Source organism: Haliaeetus albicilla, chromosome 9 (assembly GCF_947461875.1).
Source record: "Haliaeetus albicilla chromosome 9, bHalAlb1.1, whole genome shotgun sequence".
NCBI lineage: Eukaryota > Metazoa > Chordata > Aves > Accipitriformes > Accipitridae > Haliaeetus > Haliaeetus albicilla.
In genome coordinates this window covers 24,733,320-24,756,099 of record NC_091491.1, presented here as the reverse complement: position 1 = coordinate 24,756,099, position 22,780 = coordinate 24,733,320, and the positions used below count along the sequence as shown (strand labels likewise).

Sequence of the window (22,780 nt, the reverse complement as noted above, 5' to 3'; positions counted from 1 at the left end):
TCTGCCTTCTTTTTGTTTGCTATTACATTGCTTTTCTGGCCTCTTATATATTTACTTAGTAGCACAGATAGATACAGTGTTTACTATTTCTTTGGGGATCTAATGGATTGCAAATACAATGTCCTTTCCCCTAGCAAGACTAGAGTATAAATTGTTCAGGTACTATCAATAAGAAGCGCTACACATATATATAATTCTTATGGGGTTTTTTTTGTGTATATATATATATATAAATGTAGTCCACTGCCAATACACCTCAGTCTGTTACCTAGTCTGACGTATGTCTTTGGGATCAGCCACTTCTTTTATTATATAGCACATTTAAGTGATAGCTCAGGCAGCCTTAGAGTGCAAAAATCTCTACTTTTGTGCTAGTAATGCATATCAGTCTTAGGTTCTCTGTTACAAGCTATGTTAAAGTGTCCCTAACTAGATCTGCAATCATACATTTTAATCCACTCTACGCTTTGGGAACTAGACCTGGCTTGCATCTGGCATCAATAGCTGTGCTTGCAGTCTCAGAATAGAGATTTAACTGAGGCTTACTCATCCTGCAGAGACAAATCTTAAATGTGATGCGGTATTTAATTTGTCTTGATTTCCCCTATCTAGAGAACCCGGTTGGCTTCTCCCAGGCTAAAGCCAGAGTGTAAACTAACACATAAGTAGTATGGCTAAAAAGGGTGCCAGGATTTGACTGTAAACTGCTGTCCAAATTAGCAAAATTGTATAGATGCTACTATAACAAATTGCCTAAGGTTGTAAAGAGACTTTCAAAACTTGAATTTGTACAGCTTTCCTGACCTTAAACACAGGAGTCCATTTCTTGCCTTTTCAAAATAAAAAGCTTGAAAAAGGAAACTTTCCTTGCCCATTCCACTTACCTGTTCCAGGGCATGTGTAGTTTAGGTTGGATTAAACTCAGATAAAGGACTGACATACGGGCAGCAGTTGTTAGGTGTATGAGTGACAGCTGACCTGATGGCAGCATCTGCCTTTTATTGATTTTTTTTCAGTGTAAATTATCCTTTCCTTAGTGTGTGGAACCCTGTTCTACTTTGGGGACAGCCAGAATATATAACCCAGTAAATCCTATTTCCATCTGGATGCCCCCCTCCTTTCTTTATCTGGCACTTATTGCATGAATGCTACTATAAAGTTACCATGAGACTGCACTAAGGGCACAAATGCACCTCATTAATTGTTCTACCAATGAGAAATTAAAGAGCAGTGACACCCTGGAGGCTTTAATAGACAGAAGAATCGTGGCATGAGCAATAAAAACCTGTCAAGCTGTCCTCTTGGTGTGACCCTCCCTGTGGCTTTTCATTCAGTCTGGGCACTGGCCTTGGGCTCTCTCTGGACATGTACTACCATGATGGCAACAGTTTGTGCCTGCTGCTGGCACCGTGTATCCTGCAACCAGCTTCTGTAACCAAAGCCTATTCAAGCCATTGGGCAAAAGTCCAGCCTGGAATTGGCCATAGCATTGCTACATCTTTGGGTGTCACCAACGCTAATTGAAACAGCAAGCAAGGCCCTTTCATAGCTATCTAGTGCCATCATACCCCTTCCATCTTAAATGCAGCTGGCCCAAGAAAATGTGACATTAAAAGCAATGTTAGTTAGGATTTGCATTGCTGTGATGCTGTGAAATAGGATACGTAGAAACAGCAGCACATGCTAAGTTACCCTCTCTCTTCCCAAGCAAGACAATACCGCCACACTGCACAGAAAAAAACCCTAAGAGTTACCAGCCCATTTGTGGAAGGTATCACCATCTGTGGCTCTGTGCCTGTGCTGGTCTGGGCACAGTGCCACACTGATGTGTCTGGGATCCACACTAGCTGGGTTAGGGCAAAATCCAAGCTCTCTGCAGTAAGATTTAAATTCTGGTTTGTAGAGAACAGGGAGAAGAGAGGTTCCTTGTCTTACAGGTCCTCTGTGAAAAGTTACTGCTTCCCCGACTGCTTAGGGTCTTTAGGAGACAAGCAACAAACTGATTTCTCCAGTAAATTGGGAAGACACATCCTTTACTGCTGCAGAGGTTCCTAAATGAAGCACAGCTGGATGGCTGCCAGAAAAGCCTTAGTATAGTAGTTGGCTAGGGAACAAGGATGCCCTGGCAACCAAGCGTTAGTGAGGATGCTGCATAATCTTTAACAAACTGTTGTGAGCTAAGGCTGAGGGTGGCGGGGGGGGGTCTGCTTCCCAGAGATTTACATACTAGCTGCTGCAGAGGAGAAGGTGAGCACTCTCCATCGATGGAGAGCAATGCTGGAGTGATGGAGCCTTAGGTGTTTAAAGCTAAAGAGCCTTCAACAATTTTGCAGGTGTACTTACTCCTTGTTGTATCTGCTTGAAGCTACAAAATGCAACAAGGTGCCTCACCATCACAGGATGGAAGATCTAAGGGAAGATCATGCAGGCTCCTTTCGAAAATAACAAAAATTAAAGCTTACAGAGAGAAAGGGGAAAAAGCTGGGTTATGAACTGTAATTGCTTTAGACTGCACCAACGTCTGTTTGATCCCTGATTTACTTTTGTAGCTTCAATCTCTTCCTTTGTGTATGTAAGCATGCACCAGTGCACTAGTAGTTAAGGAATAGTTATAGTTTTATCATAGGTACTGATAGTTTCTCTTGCTTTCCTAAAAAGCTAGATCAGGTCACTTGTACGCTGAGGAAGCAAGGTAAGTTCTCTTCAGACAATCACTACACATCATTTGATGAGCCCACCCTAGGGTCCCTAGGGTAAAGGTTTTAATCCTTTCATAAACCTAAACTTCTGAGGAAGACAGTAGGGGACAGACCATTGTCTTAAATAAACCTGCAGAATACCATTGCTGTTGCAGCTATTAACTGAGGCCTTGTGAGCATGTTCATGAATTCTGCCTATTAATGACAGCCCCAAATCTACACCAGCTCTTTTTGAGGTACAGGTGAGGACTAGTGATTTCTACCACCCTGCACATGCATTCAGCTGGACGTTCCTCTTCCAAACTTCTGTGCAATGGAATGGCCACTGCTAAAGAGCAGATGTGCTTAACATCACAAGAAGCTGCAGTTTATTGAGCAGTGGAATAAACTTGGGGGCAGATCTCATGTATTTCACAAAGATGGTGCACATATTATTTCACAGTATTAGTTAATATTTATGAAGTATTTTAAATTCCCAGAGGAATCATTATAAAGTTGCTATAGATATTGTTATTGCTATAACTGACAGGAACAATATTTTGTCTATAACCTACGCAAATGCTAATATTGTTTTGTTTTTTAAGAGTACTTACGTGCTTTATAGAATTTCTTGTGTATTCTTCTCTGTGTCCTCTGATCTACAGGAACTTTATAATGATATGAAACCTTGATGTTTTGGGATTGGTTTTTCCTGTCTTTTTTTCATGCAGACTTCTGTGAAGGGTTTCCTAATCGTACATGTGTGTGTTTGAATTAAACCCTTTAATGCTCGGGGAGATCAGTTTGACATGGAATTCAACTGCTGCTGGTTTTGTACAGAGAAAAGGCCTGCTGGATTTAAAAGTGTTTGAGTATATCTGGTTGACTGAACTGTTTCCTCAAGGAAGTATTCATTGAGTCAATGTCCTGAAAGGTTAAGAAAACAGAAACCCATAGTTTTACTGATTTGTCGTTATGTACATTGCCAAGGGAGCTGTAGCTGGAATGCTTAAATATGTTGTTTCTCCCCAAACCCACAGGAGTGGAGCTTGAGTGTCTTGGTGTGCCCTAATCCTCACAATTACACAATTAGCTTCTGTGAGGTGTGGGGGGGGGGCTTATAGGGCTGAATCAGACTAAATACTTGCTAGTGACACTATGAAACATCCCCGCCATGCTGGATGGAGTGAGTTTAGCATCATACTCATTAATTATGTGAATCACAACTAAAAGCAGAAAAGGGAGTATACTAAAAGCCTCACTTATTGCTTCTCCCCAAACCCCATGGACTTCTTTTAGTAATACACATTATAGAAACTAATGATCTCCAAGGAGCTCTCCTTAAGATTTGGGTAAGAGAAATCATGAGGTTGATTGATCTTGACTCAGATCTTTAGTATCTGTATTGTCTTGCCTCACATGCAATTTAAATTAGCTTCACTGCTGTAAAACTGGAGGAAGTTCTATTGAAACTGACTGTTTCAACAGAGGAGGCAAATTTAGGCTTGTTTCAATTCTAATGGTTAGGCTCTTGCACTGCAAACAGATCTGCCTGCAGAAAGTCTAATCAAGCACTCCTCGTTGCCAGATCAATTGCTGTAAGAAAAATACATATATACATATATCAGTAGAGGTCAACTGTGACTTAGATCTTTCAAGAAGCTGGGAAAACAACAAGGTCCAAGCCCTCCCAAAGCCTTCCATCATGCCGTAACTCTCAAACGTTGGGCCTGTTGTACCACCCTGCTTTTTTCATGAGCAGCTGGCAACACCCAGCTGAGTCAAAACTAGCTGAGAGCACTCAACCCCTGGTTGAGCCAAACTTTTTTCCAGGCATAAACTGACCCACACTCTGACTGATTTATTTATTTCTTCTGGTACGTGGGAGGATCTGTATTCAGCAGAATGCTTTCAGTTTTGCATTTGTACCTCCTCCTATCACTCAACATAAGCTTTTTAATACAGTCCAAGATAACTCTTGTCTTAATATAATTTGAGCCAATTCTTGTTCCAATGGACATGGAAAACACAGATTACCTCCTTCTTTGCAGCTGCCCTTCAAGCGCTTGAAATCCCAATGCTTTCCCAAGACATGGTTTCTAAACACCTGATGATTCTTGTTGCCTTCTATGGCTCCTAAGCAGGGCCCACATCTTGAGCTATGACTCCTGAGACAGATAAAGGTCTCATCTTGTCAGTGCTGGGGCAGGTTACACACATTTTAATCCACGAAAGTCCTGTGTATACATCCTACTGTGAGGTTCCCATTTTTGTTCCTGCCTCAGTATGAAACCACTGACCAACAGGCTTGCTTTCTGCATCCAGATAAAACAGTAAGCTTACTCTTCAGCATGTCCTGGGGTCCTCATCCTCCAGTTGTCCAAACTGTGAGTCATCTGAACTGCAAAACAAGGAAAGAGACTGATTCACACTCAGCACAATGATCTCAAAACCTCTTTCAAGCTCTTAGATTCATAAAAGGTAGGAAACCAGACCCATATGATCAGTGATAGTAAAATCCTGGGGATTCAGTGCTTCCATCAGTGGTCAGTGGCCAAGTGTCCTATTTTCACTATGGTCAGAACAAGTAGACAGTCCTGAAGCTAGCTTGGGCATGCTGACAGCTCACATTTCCCAGCTGTGGTGAATCTGATGATTTAAAATAAAAGAACAAAGAACTACAGGCCAGATCTCGATCAATTATTTCTGTGGCTCTTTTACTCCATGTCTTTTGATACTGTGACACAAAGAAGGGCAACTCACAAAACTGCATTTTTTGGTTTATTGTTACCTATTTTTGTGCTTCATGAAACTCCTGCACAGGTTAGTTTGACCAGGCATTTCTGCTCACTTCTGAAAGCGTAAGGTAGGGCTGGACCGAGGTGCATGAATGACTGAGATGAACATGGCTTGCCTGCAATCTCCTTGGCTTAGGTTTGTACTTCATCACCCAGATTTATCTAAGTTTTTATTTAAAACAGTCTCTTAGAAGTCACTTTAGATATCTGAAGTCTTCTAAAGTGAACACAAAACAGAAGCTCTGATATGAGCCGAGTCTGCTATGTAAAAGAGAACATAAAAAGCAGAGGGAAAGTGTAACCAAAGCCCCACACTCCTCAGAAGAGTTCATCCTGCAATGGGTGCTAAACTCCAGAGCCCTAAGGATACACAGGGCACTCCTTATGTCTTTCTTTTTCTTGCCATTTGCAGCCACAAGGTAAGGATGAGCAAAAATCTGCCTTTTTCCTTTTATTAGGTACAGGAAACTCTTGTGTTTTGGCAGTGCTTCTTTTTGTCATTCACAAAGTTTGTTTTTCTCTTGAGTTTTTTGGGAGCTTTTTATTTCCTGTCAGAGTGCGGAGGAGAAAGCTGTTCTCGTCTGTAAGTTGTGTGCCCCTTACAGTGCCCCTTAGTTACATAGCACAAGGAAAAGAGAAACAGAATCCATGGCATCGTGCAGAAATGCTGCACTATATAGTTTGCCCTGGTTAAACATTCCCAGAAAGGGAATAACACAACGCTGTGGAGCTCTTGAATGTCTTTTGGCCATTGTGCTGCAGGATGCAGGCATTTAGGGTTAAACTGAAACAGCGCTGTATTCTGGGCAAATTGGTTTTCAGATCTGAGCTACATAGATGAGAATTATTTCCTGTTTGTATTACTACAACACTATCTCCTCCATATCTGAAATAACTGGCATCTGGAGCCTTGAAAAGCAATACTTAGCAGCTATGAGAGAATTTCAGTTTGATTTAGCCACATTCCCCCATCTTTGTCCAAACAACTTAATGTATGCCTACAAAATAATGCTGAAAGTCTGGTATGTACAGAATTTTTGTAGTATGTAATTCTGTAATTTTTTTTCCCTGTGTTCCAGATATTGAAGGAGATGTCAAACTGCTGGAAAGGAAAAAATGGTAATTTAATCCCATTTTTCAAACCCTGAAAGAGGGAAGCATTGCATTTTTGGATCAAGTTTGGTATGGTCTCACTTTCTTCTCAGCACCCATCTTTAATTCACTTTGTCTTACTCTAAAATGTTTTGGTGAGGGAAGCTGAGCACTGAATCTAGTCAGCTCCTTACAGCTGCTGGGGTTTTCTGAATTATACCTCAGTGTATTCATGGCTAGTGGTCCCTAATCTAATGACAGAATGGATCAAACCACTGGATCTAAATAGCAGCTTACATGAAATTTGAATGTGCATCTGTAGTTTGTCACTCGTGTCAGCTGCTTTTTCTTTGCTGCTAATATTTGAACCTTGCCCATTCCTATGCATATGCTTTAAAGATGCACCTTCAAAACCAAACGCTTTATTTGCTCATAGCTATGCTTCTCCTTTAAAGCATCATGCAGTCTTTAAAGTTGCAAGGGCCTTTCAAAACTAACATGCCTATCACAGGCAAAGTCCATGTAAAATGCTGGATGGCAGAGCAGGTTTTGGATGTGCATCAAATCACCTGCAACTGGGAGACAATGGAATTTAACAGTGTAAACAAGAAAAAAAAAAAAAGCCCTATCCATTAAAAGTGCACATTAGAACTACATGGTAGTAGAGAACATGTTACCACAGCAAATGTACTATTAGTTAACAGAAAAGCCCTTTTCTGATTTGTAAGTAATATTATTGTAAACTATTAATTATGGTTTATCTGCTGTTCTGCCAATTAATAACTTTCTTTCCATTATGTTCAATTAATTAGTTATTGGAAATAACACAGAGGCAAGCATTTGTACAATGAAATCAAAGCTTTCAGCACAGTCAGATGCTGGGGATGCTGGCATACACCTTCCCTTTCTGCCAGGCTGTAGCTATGTAGAACAACCACCACAGAAGAACCCATGGCTAACCAGCCCCTGCATTTTTACACTAGGAATTGTTCAGTTGATATAAAATGGTAACTCAGGCAGTCCAAGGCAACACTACAGGGGGCCTCTATAGGGGGAAACTCAGACCCTAAACATGCTCCCCAGAGCCCCCCCAATCAAGTTCAAAGAGTACAGTTTTAACCATCCCTAAGATGAAAACCCCGCCAACTTTCACAGAGGCCACCCTCTGCTCACAAAACCTAGTCCCTTCCCTGCAGGCATTCAGGATCCTTTGAAACGGAAAATTTATGCTGTACTGAAATAGTTCATACTATAATAAACAACTAGTGCCATCATTCTGCTGGTATTCAGAGTGCAATTAAGCCTGAACCTCATGTGAGTACTCCACTTCGGGTGGGCAGGTGGTGGTGGTGGGAGGACAGGCAGCTCACCCCCATATAGTCTTTCCTAATGCAGCAGGTTTTACTACTTGGACTGCCCCCGCCCCGTGAAAAACCCCTTCTCCCCCCCCCTCCATTTACATGGGGCATGGGGGCTTGTGGGTGATTATATAACTTATAGGTCAATTTGTTGTTTGGGCAGAAGCACTGCAAGAATGTGGTATGTTGGCCGAAGCTGTTTGTTTGCTTAAGTTCTCAGAGTTCAATGAGGTCATTTTCTCATCTTCCCTGTGTTTTCTGTATTTTCCACAGACCTGCCAGCCTCAAACAACACCCTCTTTCTTCGCATTAGAAATGGAAACACGTCCTCTGCAGGAATTTTCCACTTAATAGCTCCTGCTTTCCTACCGGGGGCCTCAGTGCACCACCACTGCAATGCTGTATTTCTTTCCACTGCAGTTTGACATTTTGCAGCCAGAACAACGAGCAGCATTCACTCCATCCTGATTTTTGAAAAACGTATCTCTATAAGCACACAGAACGCACCCAGTGCAGCAATCACCAGGGGGGAATGGCAAAGGTATTTAAACATCATTACATGTCACTAAGGATATGACATTGTCTAGTAATAATGATCTTTTATACAGTCGCTTTTCCTTACTCCCCCCATTCCTCCCACCCCAACCCTTTATACACATACACACAGACACCAAAGCTTCTGCCCTGCTCTCCCATTAGCAGCCGGTCTCATGTTCTACACTCGATTGCCTTTGTTTGCCTTTGTGAATTATTTCCTTTGCATAATATTTGCAAACTGTGTATCCGGTCCTGACACTGTGAAGAGCAGAAATGCAGACTGCAGATAATATGAGCGGTAAACAAGGAGACTGCTTTAAAATGCGCAGAGTGACCTGTCTGAACGCAGCAATATTTGCAAAGTGTTTACTGCTGAGATGCAATGATGTCGTCTGAAATGCAGCAGCCTGAAGATTGGAGCAAAATGGGATCTCACACTTGGTCAAGCACAACCTGTAATTTTTTTATTTGTTGTTTGGGTTCTGCTTTTTTTAAAGTTAGAGCTGTATTATAAATTATTAAAAGCTAATTTCGAAAAAACCCTTTGCTGTGTCTGTGAAGTATTTTTTAATTCCTTTACAGGAAGATAAATGTATGGAAGTAAACATTGTTTATTGCTAGAAGGAAGGTTTCCCCTGTCTGCGCAGTGGTAGAGTCTCAGACAGCAAGGTCCCAGTAGGTCAGACTGGCACATTGAATTGCGTATCAAATGAAACTGGTATTCTGGAGAAAGGGTGGAAAGAGGAAGAGGGGTGTTAGTAAGGAGGTTGCTCAGGCCAGGAGGGTGGGCTACTGAAAAACAACAAGGAAAAAAATAGGATTGATGATTTGCAGGACACCTAGGGTATTTCTTTCAGCGGGTATTACTTCCACTTTTAACCAGGAACAAGAGCTGGTAGAAAAAAAAAGCGGCAGGAGCTGACAGCTTTGTGCTGATCAAAGGGACATGGCATTGAATGCCTGCCTTTGCTAGCTATTTATTAGAAAGAGAGAAGGGCTCCTTTGCCATTCTACTTGGGAGAGAAGGGATTAAAGATCAAAAAAAGAGGGGGACTGGCCTGACTTCTTTGTTCAGAAAATATTTCTCTTTTTTTGTGTGTGTGTGTGTGCCATGCTGTCTGCTATAAGACAAAAACACCCTTTCTTTTTGTAACGTTGCTGCCTTTCTTTTCTCAATGAGCAAAATTTCTGGTGATGAACAATTCCAGTAGCATCTTTTTTTTTTTTAATGTAAAGAAGGCCCCCTTTGGGAAACTTAGTTAACTGTCTTTTAGCCTGATTAACCTAGGAAATAAAGTTTAAATGCACTGCTGGGATTCTATTAGGATCATCAGTTCATATAGATAACAGCGAAAGGTGTTAAAATGCACTTCACTGGTGCAAGTGATCTCATGTTGTAAAAATGATTATCCCCAGCAGAACAGGGAAGGATTAAGGGGCCATGTCTACATCTGGGAAACTCCGTAAGTGTTTTATTAGCATTAATACATGTATTAATCACACACACAAAAAAGGCCCATCAGGATGGTGGCAAATGGCACAGTGCATTAAACCTACTCTCTTAATTCAGTGAAATGCGATCATCTTTATTCCTAGAATTGCAATAAAGCTGTTAAGTAGTCTCAATGAAATTATGATGTGGATCATCGTGGATTACCTGTCATGTAAAAAGAAAGACTGATACCAAAATAAGATGCTCCCATTGCAGAGACTTTGAAGAAGCGTGGGGTAAATTTGGTATTCTAGCTCTAAATCAGTTGAACTACACTGCATATGAGTTAGATCACAGTGGCCTAAGTGCTCATTTATATTCTCATTTCTGTTAAGTGGATCAGAAAGTCTAACCACATCTCATGCTTTTGCTCCCTCCTCCACTCCTTAGTTCAGGTTGCTGCTTCCTAGCATGAGTGAGAGTAAGGCTAAACGGCTGTGCAAGCAAGGTCAAGGTAGACACTGATAAAAATAAATGCTGTTGACCAGACACGTGAATAGCTCGGCAAATGAATACTGTGGGCTTTCACATGAGCAGCATTTTCCACACTTCCATTTCATTTCCACTTGCAGCTCCTAAATTTTGTTTCAGCTTGAGAGCAACCACAAGTATCAAAATCAAACATTGCCAAATACATAGTGATTTTAAAGCAAGATTTTTTATAAATTCTACTACCAGCATTAGGCTATCAAAACAAATACATGGTGACAATCTTTAGGGTTCTTTTTGATTTCCAACCTTGAGTACTACCAAAACAAATCTAAAAGTCCTTTAGTGGAGACTAGGCATGCAACACTTGGAAAAAAAAGTCCTCATATCTGTGCTGTAGTCTCCTTTCAGCTATGCTATGTTTGTTGACAATCACCATGCTAGAGTAACATATAGGAAAGTCTTGGTAAAAAACTACTTTAGCACCATGATAGATGTGACAGTGAGACAAATTATTTACTTTATTGCTAAAAATATTATAGTTATACATGTTCAAATCCTGTCAAGCAGTTGCCTTTTTCATTCCTGTATTAAACACTTCTCTTTCAGTGGATATTTGGAATATTGTATATGTCTATCACCACAGCAGTGACATTTGTTATTTTGCTCATCAAAATGTCACCTGCCTATCAAGCTATCTAGGATAAGCAGGACTGGGAAACTTCGTTGAATCATGCACAGGCTTTTTTCTGCCAGCACATGTATTACAAGAGGCACTTACGGTGATGTGGAATAGCAACAGAAGTCAGTTTTCCTGACTGCAAAGTTAAACGAATTAACATTTGCCTTGAAAGGATATTTTAGTAATTGCTTCACAACATTAAGGGGAAGGACAGACTGTTAAACCAGTCAGTCCCTGACAATGCAGGATTGTTCTTATTGTAACTAGTGTTTGCAAAGGACTTTGAAGATGAAGAGGACTCTGTAAATGTTAAGCATTGTAAGTAAGTACTGTAGTATTTTGAGCATGTTTAGCTAGGACACTCAGCTGCCCTAAAAGCCTGAAGAGGAACTTAACTGAGGGCCTAGTAAGTAGCCAGGTGACAAAAGAGACAGGAAATAGGGATGCTAGATAAGCAGAAAGCAAATTCTAAACAGGGAGGCAAAGAAGAAATGAAAAGCCAAGCCTATAAAAATACAGCGAGGTTTTTAGAAGTGATGCCATTATGACAAATGATCAACACTGTTTCAAATATACTGTATTTCTCCACCCATCCCTGAGTAGATCTTAAGTACCCTTCACCGCCTTGGAGTCAGATTTCATGCCAAAATGTCTGTGTTACTAGTTTTGCAAGTGCTACCACTAATTGAAACCACATAATGTTGCAGATCTGAAATAAGGCAGGCAGGGCATCCCTGCTGAAAAGCTACCCAGCAGGACAAACCCTTTGTTCTCTTTTAAAATGAACTAATTCAAGGGAAATGTTGTCTAAATCATTACTTCTAAATGTATGCAGAATTTCCTCCATGCAACGCCCCCCCCCTTAATTTTTCTTGTTAGCTATCAAAGGACTTTGCTGTTCTTGTAAACTGCAAAAATGGTTTTAATATGCACACTTGTCATTTCTAGGTGTATAAATTTTGCTTTTGCAGGGATCTTACATGGCACATATTGTGATCACCTGTGGGTAGGGTAGTTAATTAGCAGAGTCCAGGTCCTGTTTCATTTAATTTATACCAGAGTAATTTAAACTAGGAGAATGATCACAGCCACACTCATTAATTTAACTCCCTCCTTTCAAAGTGGTTTTAGTAATTATATTTTAGTTGAATGTTTTCAGGAAGCTTTTACACTGCTTGTTTTCCTGAACCATGCAAGCTCTCTCCCTTCCCAGCTCCCCTCAACCCTGGCTATTTGTCCTTCTGGGTAGTGTTAGCTGCATTCCTTTAAGAACTTAGAAAGGATGCAGCTGTCATTATTTTGTCAATCATAAAATCTAAGACATGGAAAAAGCCTTAGGAAGGCAGGGGATTCATATAATGTCTATCAAGAAAACAGGTTGTTCCCAATACTTTCACTTGACTTAAAATAAAATAGTATTTTATTAGCAAGGCTTGGATTTCCGGGTGGATCACTGCGATGTGTGTACATAAACATCACTTGAAACGTGGTCTGGAAACCCTCAAAAGCCACCCTCAGCACTTTTTGGGGAATAACTCATTATGTAATTTCATTCTGAGCCTCATCATGGTTAAAAATTTTGGTGCTATAGCAATCATTTAGCTACATATGTTAACACCAGTGGTATAGATAATATGGCTGTGGCCCAGACCCAAAGTGTCCAGATCAAAGCATGTTCCTTGTCACAGTGAATGGCAAAACTGACGACAGCATGTAACTGGTAACATGCAAATAACTTGTTCACGTGCAGCTTGACAATGAAGGCCTTACTCACTGTGTGCCCCTTTTAAATAGGTCCTTTCGGACAGTGACTTTGAGATTTAGGAAGACTTTCAGGGATGTTAGGACTTACAGAATCCTTTTTTGTTTTCTCTCTGAATAGATATGAGAAAAATAAGTTCATGGTAATGTCAAGATTCCAGAAAAAGATTGTGCAGTTTTGCTGTTGAAATTTGATTGCAAAGTAGCAGACAAATAGGTTAGCACTTGCTTTTCAGTACTGTAAAAGAGCTGTCCTTTACTGATGCTATTAGTATTCCCAGTTAACCATATTCTCATCATACATGAATTACAATTTAAAATGAAATAACCTCATAAATTCCTACCAGTTTCTGTATGTCTGCTACAGATTATACACCAAAGATCAAACTTTTAACATTTATTCATGCTGGCAAATATTTTTCGTATGTGTGTTTTCTTGACTAAAAATTCTTATTTAAGTACGTCAAATAATTTAGTAGTTAGGAAAAACTCCTTCCTGACCATTGCTTATCTTGTTTGTGTATATAGAAGCACAAATCTCAACAGTTACATCACTTTTAACTTAAACAGCTGGTGGCAGTCTAATTATTTATTTTCTTGAGTCCATGGCCTTTGGAGACACAGATTTCCAGTCACTGGTTAGTCTCCGAATAGTGGGAAACCTTTGTGAAATATGGGACTTCAGAGAAGGAGGGAGGGGTTTCCTTCAGAGTAAGAAAAGTGTCTGTGGATTTTGTTTGAAGACAATGTATGATTGATGATTCTCTATTCACTGGAAAACAGTAGCTCTCATTAAGTGAAATGAAAGTACACCAGGGTAAGATGTAGCCTAACTGAAAAAAAGACCTGACCCTAGGAAATCCAAGCATCAATATATTTTTCTGGGCACTGAAAAGCAAAGTATAGATGTATTAGGCTTAAATTTCCAGTGAAGAAGCCAGATATTTTGTTGCTTTCTATCTGCTATATAGAAGATGGGTCCTGAGCTCTGCCAAGGGTTGCATGTTGTTTGTCTAGGCTAATGAGTGAGTTATCAAAATACAAGATTTATGACAGCAGTCAAGGAATTAATGAGCAGAATTATGAGGGCTGAGGAAGCATTTGCAAATCCCCAAAATAGAGAGAAATCTCTGCTTGAATCATCTTCTGTTGTGAATTGGTATGGCATCTGCTGCTACAAGTCTAAAAGCGGAATGAATAGACAAAGAGTTTCAGATGTACAAGCTATGCTTAATCACCAAATAATAACAAATAGGAACTCCACAACAACCCTCTGTGAGATCACGCTCAAATTAGCTACACATTCAAGTTTTAGAGCAACAATTTCCTCACTTCTATTTATGGGAAAACTGTAGTATATATAACAGCCACAGGACTTCCTGCATCACATGACATGGATGATTTTCTAATTGACTCACCCTCTATATTGCTTCATGCATGGTCCCTTAGGAGCTTTTTTTTTCACTGCAGAGCTCAGTGAAGCTCACTGTAAACCTCTTCTCAAGAGCACCTCCTGGCCAACTTTTGGGTGTGAAGAACAAAAAAATTAGCAGAACGTTTCATCGTGCCTAAGAAAAATGTTTTGTCTGTGAGACTTCATGTATTAATCCTAGCTATAACTATCTGCTTACTGTATTTTCATGACAAACCGTGTCAAAAGAGCTGGAGAAGAGTTTGATTTTTATGTAGTGTTTTTCGTACTGAAATTATCCCAGTAAACATAGGCAGGTTACGAGTGTTGTCAGAGGCTGTTAAGTGTGCTTACTGGGTAAGCAGAATAGAGCAGTCAAGTTGTGGTTAATGATAATTCACATAAAAAAAACAAGTTCTCATTGTCTGGTGCAAGTGGGAGAGTAGGAAAAACTTGACCATAGACTCAGAGTATATCAGTATATCCCTAACGTTTTTCCTTTCCTTCTTTCCTCCCTCACCAAAATTCCCTCTTGGTTCTTGTAACTGAGAGAGTAACAACCCAAATTTTACTTTTCATCTGCTTCTTAATGTGCCTTTTTCTCATTCAGCCAGCCATAAAATACTGCAGTTTGCTGCATGACGGATGAAGTGGTTTAGGAGTAGATTTCAGAGGTATTAGACACCTAAACAATGCAGTTAGAATCACAGCAGGATTTTTTCAAAGGTGAAAGCAGAAGGTACTCAGTGGGAATTATGAGCTCTTCTGCTTTTTTAGCTGCCTACAATACTTAAAAGAAACAAAATGAAAAAAAAATCCTGCTGTATTTCCTCTTGAGGGTCACTGGCCCAAGAGCCATTTCCAGAGGAGCAGGGCTGAATCATTTAGGTTAAGAGGAAACTAGAATAGTAGATGGAAGCAGTGGAGCTTCTTTTACTATTTCAGAAGAGGTACCGGGCCCATTGGAGTTTTATATGGTTTACTACAGAACAAGATGTATGTCCTGGCACTTTTGGTAGAACCCCTCCAGCACATCTCAACAAGATTGCATCTGAGGCCCCCAGATAACATTGTGCTAGGGACCCACATTTACATTCTGAGTATTAATAAAAATAAACTAAGGCTCCAAAAAACTCAGACCAGCAGCAATTAGTCTATTAACTCAAATAATGCTCTTTGAGTTGCTGCCTGAACTCTCTCTGCCAAACAGTTTGAGATTAATTAACAACATGCTATGGGTCTCTCCTGATGAAGCTATTCTATTTTGTATGGAGCTCTACCGTAACCATTGAGAAAAAGAGCATTTGGACATTTACCCAACGTGTGGAGCAACTGGGTGCCTGACTTCTTATCAGCACCAATACCAATACTTAGTCAGGCATTTAATACAGAGTCCTGGCCAGATACCTTGCTGCTCAGAATCACCCATACCCTAGGGGTTGAAAGTTTCTCAGAAAGTAAAAGGCTCAGATTTCTCTTACAACATGGGAGAGTTATGTGGACATTCCTGGATCTTTCATTGCTGAGAAAGAAGATAACTTTTTCCAATTTCTTGCATATATAAATCATGCCCCTCTGCATTTCCACTACTTGGCTTTAAACAAACACAAACATAATACAAATTGATGCCTGAAAGGGAAAGAATATGCTTTTTAGAAGATTCAGTGAAAACAAATGTCAGTTTTGGGTCATCTGAAACATTTCATTCCACCCCAAAACAATTGTTCACACAAGTCTAAATAAAAGGTGCTAGAACCAAGCCAGAAAACCTATTGCCAGAAGCAGAGCTGAATCTGAGTTACTCAGTGCTCTGAGGGTGCCTGGCTAGCTGGTGTTCAGTCACTAGAGAAGAAATAGATATGTTTTCAATTGACAGATATGAAAAAAGGTATCCTTTTACACTTCTCTTCCTTCCGCACCTCCACTGCAGGTGGCTTGTCCATGATATACTGTCCCAACCTCCCTCCCTGCTTTAAGCCACAATTAGCATATATTTTCATAATAAAAATAAGCCTCTCCCTCTGTCCTCCCAGCTGTGCTTTCCACCCAAATTCCCATTATGATTCAAGACAAGTACGCGTGTTTAAAATAACAAAAAATATGCCTGTCTTCCCTCCCCAGCCTTGCTGCCTTTTTCCACCCATCACCTCAGCTTCACTGAAATATTTCCTGGAGGGCTCCAGAGTTTCTGCTGAGCTGAAGGCGCCTTGACCATCCAATACCCGCTTCAGTGTTTTCAGAGCAACATATGACCAGGGCACTGGTCAGGATATATGACAGGAGTCTCTATCACACTTAAGACAGTCAGATGAAATAGGCACAAAAGGACAAGGCAAGCCAGATGGAGGCCCAAAGGGAGCACAGAGGAGTGAAAGCTGTACTTATCTTCATGAATCTACAGGGGTTTACACTGCAGAGCTTAACTTACTGGCAAACGGGCCACTGCAGGAGCACTCCCTGCTTTGAACAGGAGAGTAAGTATGGAGAGGAGGAAGAATATCCTGGCTGGGCAGGTTTGCATATATTGTGCTAGATGGATTAAAAAATATGTGCCAAGGAAACTTACACATGAAGGAGTCCCTCCAGTATTCTGGCAGGAAATGAGAGGTTGACATGGCATGGCCAGCAACTCTTCTCTGATATGGAAGTACATAGGCTGGTTGGAAATAAAATGACATGTTTTCCACCATGAGAATGATAGTTATATTCAACATCCTTCTCCATGCCTCAGAGCAGTTCCTCTGGAATGCAATCAAGTCAGCACCTATTGAATACCTTAAGACACTCCAGAACAAGCTGATTTGTATTACAGGTTATCAGTAAAAATGCCGGAAATATTTGAATGATGTGTGTTTTCTGAGAGAGGTGTTCAGTGTTGCATGATTTCCAAGTCAAACACTATGGTACCACCTCTTGAAATCTGACCTAGGCTTTTTCAAACCAAAGTCTGCTTCATGCTTCTGAGCCTTTAACATCTGAGCTTTTATTCAGCCTTCAGCTCACTGCTCCATGTGATCAACTGAAACTGAGTTTTCAACCTTACTTCCCTCGGCCTTTTAATGGCAACTGGGGAGCTACCCTCAAGATCAGTGATGTTCTAGCCAAGTTAGTTGCAAGGTCCAAAACTGGCCTTGCTTGGGTGCTTCTCTGTAAAATTTTTCCCACAATGAAAAACACTGAGGGTGTTCCCATTTCAAGTAACTTCACAACCAACAACGACCACATTCTGCAAGAAGTTGCAGGGGTGCTGTTTGCTTTAAATGAGCTTGACGGACTGATGCAGAAAAAAGTTATCTTGTGCGCACCTAACCCAGAGGATTGCATTAATAAGCATTGGGCCATGGATGTTGGCTCAGCTTATTGCTGGCTGAAAAGGCATATTTTGTACAAAATTGTTAGTTTCATGTTCTAAAGTTCCCTTTACCAAGCGTCTTACCTCCGTACACAGAATTTCAGGCCTGGCTGATGAACTTTCCAACGTACCAAGTGTGACCCTTGTTAGCAGAGCAACACATGTCCTGAACCCTGCCAAGCACTCTGAGACCTCAGGGTGAGTGGCCAAAGCAAGGGCCAGCTCACAGCTACTGGGCACATGCCAAAATTGGATCCCCGGCCCTTGGGATGGGCACCCGCCTGGCTTGTTCTGCCTGCTGCATGTGCCCAAGTTGAGCACACATACTACAGGCAGGTGCATCAGACTTTCCTTTTTTAAAATAACAGGGCCTAGCTCAAAAAGATTTTCTATCACTAGGAAGTATTCAGCTCAGTTCTTACCATTAATTACAAGTATTCATAAGGGCATTATCCAGCAAGCCAGAGGGGACATTTAAAGGACATATGGCTATCCTAGTATGTATATCACTATTCCATTGCCTATTTTCATTGCTCTGTGGATACTGTGGACAATTTGTATTTTTTTGTTCAGGCTTCTACAGGCTGCAGAGGCGAGGGTCATAAGCTTGCCATAGGTAGGCACCACCTCTATACACTGAACAATTCATGACCTGTCTCCCAGTTTTCCATCACATGATCTCACAGCCTGTCCACCAGCTTTGATGCCTCCATATCTACCGAAGAGTTCATTAGGACTACAAAGACAGTTTGATCCTTAAAGAAAGTGCAGCGGATGGTGTCTCTGCTAGGGATCTGCATTTCTTGTGTACAAGAAATGTGTTCATGCTCCAGAGGGGTGAATCTTGAGAATGTAGTTGTTCCCTTGAGGGCTCAGTCTCCTTCTCCAGCAGCCATTGATGGAGGTGGTCTAGCAGCCTTTGATGAAGAACAACATGCAGGTGTCTTCCCGGCAGCGCTCTCTCTGGCATGGGCCACAGCCAGTTTCAGAGCCAACCACTATGGATTTAGGTTTCCATCTAAAAACACTGCATCTTATCTGTTCATTAACAGAGGCCAGAATAGCTCTTCAGCCCACAGCATGGTCGTTTTTTTCCTTCGTTCCCAGTGCATGTTAAAACATGCTTTTATTCTTCCCAAAACACAGGCTGGTTCACCACGACTCTCCATCCCTGGAGGATGAGCTGTCTCTGGGAGGATCGCCTGCCTTTCAGCTCAGGTTAGTCCCTGCCCTGGCTGTGCATGTCAGGCAGCTTGAAGACAGCAGTTATTAGCCAAATGGCAGCTGAGAGCAGAGGGGCAGCTTGGCAAGTGGCACACGGCCCGTGCATGGGAAGCAAGATGGATTTGAATGCAGAGGGGAAGGGATTGTGGGCTCTCTGTAGCAGTACAGGTACCATATGCTCAGGGTCAGCCCTGGATGGCATGGATGGTTTGGAGCAAGATGGTTAGTAGATCCTTTATCGCAGCCAATATTCTGTACTATTTGCACCGGAGTCGAACAGATCTTGTTCTCCTGCAGGTCCTTTGGAAAGAAACCCTGTCCTGACCCACCTATGTCAGGCACAAGGTGATGCCCTTAAAGTAGGATGAGCATCTGCACAAACTATCGTCACCCTGATCTTGATGCTGTGAGGAACCTTTGGTGATGGGAGTGACCCAGCAAAGGGCATGATAAGGGATCCTAGGATTCAAAGTACTTGGTTAGCATCTTCTGGGAGCAGGTATCTGCAAGTATTCCTGCCTTTCCACCAGCCTTGAGGCATGTCGGAGTGCAAAGACTTAGGTAAAACTTTTTGATAATCCTGTACATGAGGAGTGAACTGCACCAAATGATCACAAGGAAAACCACACCTCTTTATGCCATATTTATATCTGGTGAAAGTAATCAGAGAAGACACTTTCTTTTTCTTCTTTTTGATTAAGATTACAGTTTTCCACCACAAAATTAATTCTAGGTACAGATTGTACCTGGGGAAGTTAGAGTTTGAGGTAATAGATTGGGGTTTTTTCTATTTGCTTGTTAATTTATTATTTGGGCAATGCTGAAAACATGCTAAACGATGCACAAGCATGATCAGGCAAAAAAAAAAGGTAAATTGAATCATTTACAGAGAACAGGCTGGTGCAGACTTTCTGCTGGGGTAGTCAGGCAGGGGAGAAAGGATTAATGTCTCTGCATTATTAAGCTTTGGTGTGCTTGTCATAACCTTCCACCAGCTTTTGCATTTACTCACTGAAACCTGGCTACCAGATGGCATTATTTGGCTTTGCCTATGCTTCTGAGACACCCTAGTATCATCCTGTATTCTATCCAGAACCCCTTGGTGTGTTGTTATACAGCAAGAACAGTGAGTCTGGCACCTTTCATTAGCAAACCATGCAATAAATAGCACGAGATCCCCAGAACAAGCTGGTGCTGTTTTAATGCTCATTTAAGTCTACTATTTTTCTGGCCAATCTTCTCTGGATTTTAATCTATATCATAATTTCATATTTCTATTTTCATTTCTGAAAGCTTGTTTTCTTTTTACCTTCCTGCATCAGGAAAAGCAGGCATAAAAGCTTCAATCAATTCATTTATCTCCCATTAGTTTTCTGTCTTTATAATTCTAACGCCAGTATTGATTGGACTTTAACCCCTAAATTTGCTGGTATAAATAAAAAGCAAATTGGCCCAAATATATTTCCCATCATCTTCCAAGTGCTTATTTTCTGCAGTGTTTTTTGATACTCTGCCTCACCCCAGTGATGCCTGTTGCTATTTTTGGCTTTGAACACACATTGTACAAAAATATTCAGCAAAACTAATTTCTGAAAACAGAATTTTCCCCCATTAAGTCTTTATTAAGCAACTCATGAGGTTAAGTTGTTATAGCATTTCATAATCAGTTGAGCAATCATCCTCACATACTACTGATAGCTAAATTTTAGTTCTATTTATATTCTTCTTGTATTTTCTATTCTGTTAAGTTTGGGGCAACCCTTTATAGCACTGACTGCTGCTGTGAGCTGTCTTTCATCTCCCAGCTAGCTGAAGTACCTGTGGCAGCTACCTCCAGCCTTAGGCAATGCAGAACTGTGTTTTGTAGTCTACAGAGCTGTTTCTAACAGTTCTGGGGAACAATCACATCTATTAAAATTTCCAGAAGCTCTTCTAAAACAGGCAGCTAGTAAGCCCTTAACTATGAGGTTTTATCTGTCAAGATTGGGTTAAAAATCTGTAGGTGCAAAAAGTTTGGCCCTTCAGCTTCTGTTCTCTTAAGGAAACCACTACAGACCCTGCAAGAGATATGGCTCAGTGTAAGATTAACTGAAGGATGCCTTTAGACCTGATGTTCTCCAAGCGCTCAGACTAGGCAGTGAATCGTGAGCTGCTTTTGGCTGTGGCCACGCAGACAGGCCCTGGGCCCCAACTGCCTCTCCAGCTCTTCCCCACAAAGGTCAGTCCTTTGGAGTCAGACCAGGACTTTTGCAAATACTGCCTGCACTGACAAAGTGTGTGCATGGGGCATGGACTCTGCATTAGGAAAACCCCTCAGTAGGATCTGTTTAAGAAGATTTCATGACTGTTTGTTGTTACCTAACATTAAAGGTATAAAAAGAAAATTCGTGGTTGTTTGCCTGTATATGTGAGGGAGAACCTTGACATCTTGCTGCCATGAGTTATGTTGTCTCTTGCAGTAAACCTCTTCAGAGAGGGCCTGGTGCAAACTACAGAGCCTATACACTTCCACACACGTTTGCCTCTGAGCTGAATTCCATCTACTGTAGCTAAAGCTTGAGGACCTCAAAATATGGTTACAAAATTCTAGGACTCCACAGTTCTCTTTGGCTGTGCCTCCAAGTAACGGCTTTTGTTCTGTCAAGCTTGAAAGGTTTTGCAGTTAAATTGCATACAGATAACCGAAGACAAAGCAGTGAATACAGTGAGCATCCGTAGCCATTCGGACACAGTATTTCCATAATGCAATTGCTTGCCCATTTAGTTAAACAATGTGTCTAAGCAAAATACATTTCTGCAGCAATAACATATTCTACATATTAAACTGTATTTGTCACCTACTTTTAGATCGTTCTAGTGATATTAGAGAAACTCCAGTGACATGAAGAGTAGGAATAAATATTTTTAACTTGGTCACATGTTCTCATTATTTCTATAGGACTGGGTTCTGCCACAAAGACATCATCTGTGCTTGAACATTTGCTTATTTTTCTCTCTTTGTAATCCAAAGTGGAACATAGGACAAGGGTAAATACCCTCTTGAAATATACCACAGAACAAAGCCATTTCTTGTAATGAGGAGTCACAGATGTTGTCTTCTTTTTTGTCTCTCATCAGATAGTTCAGTGCTATCTTTTTTTTTTTTCCCCGCAGTGAATGCATAATAAATTCTTCATCTGTTGCACTTTTTAGGTAATTTAGACCAACTTCTTACTGACACATGTAGGAATAGCCCAATGATGAATAAGAAAGATGTCAGATATTTATGTTCATGCACTAACCATATGAGAGGCTTCCTGCAGCTTTCAGATGTTAGCTTCTTCTCAAGGTAGGGTCTGCAGTTACAGACCTGTATACGACAGGTGCATTTGCCTAATCCCTTGTCTTGCTTGCAGGGCAGTGTGTTTTAGGCAACAGGGTCTGGTGGGAAGACTAGCATTCACAGCTGAAACCAAGACACATTTGCTGTGTCTGCAGACCCTGCACTAGAGAAGAACTAGGCTTCTGGTTGCATTATTCTCTGTGCAGCAGAGGAGAGCTTTGCATTTGTTTATAACGTTTGTGAATTTGCACAATTAATATCAGTCAGTAAATCTGCCATCCAGGATCTCTCAGGAAACCATCAGAGTTGCATTAACTGCATTCTTTGAAATCAGTGACCTTAGCAAAGACCTGATGAAACACTCCTGCTGTTGGTGAACATCATTCACACAAGCAGGGAGAAAGCTGTGTGGTCAGGCCCTGGGCTGAACCCCATATGTGCTACAAACTTCAACACAACAGCCCTCAGGCTTTGCCTCTCTTTAGAAGCCTCTGTGCCATTGCCTTTTAGTCCCCTTATGTAATTTACAGTGGGTAGCGTCTCTCATTGTGCTGTCTTTGCGATGCAGCTCTCTTTAGAGATGCAAAAGCCTGCTTTGCTGAAGACACAGACACAAACCCCTCATTTAGAGCTATATAAAAAGG

General features: G+C 41.1%; 1 long non-coding RNA gene across 2 annotated transcripts in view; it reads left to right on the top strand.

Moving 5' to 3' along the window:
- The window catches only part of LOC138686845 (uncharacterized), a 96,325-nt gene extending 87,774 nt beyond the window's left edge, over positions 1-8,551 (top strand). For both annotated transcript variants that reach the window (XR_011326159.1, XR_011326158.1), the window contains exons 3-4: positions 6,556-6,595; positions 8,200-8,551. This is a non-coding gene — a long non-coding RNA (uncharacterized lncRNA). The remainder of the gene's footprint in view (positions 1-6,555; positions 6,596-8,199) is intronic.
- Positions 8,552-22,780: the final 14,229 nt, after the last annotated feature.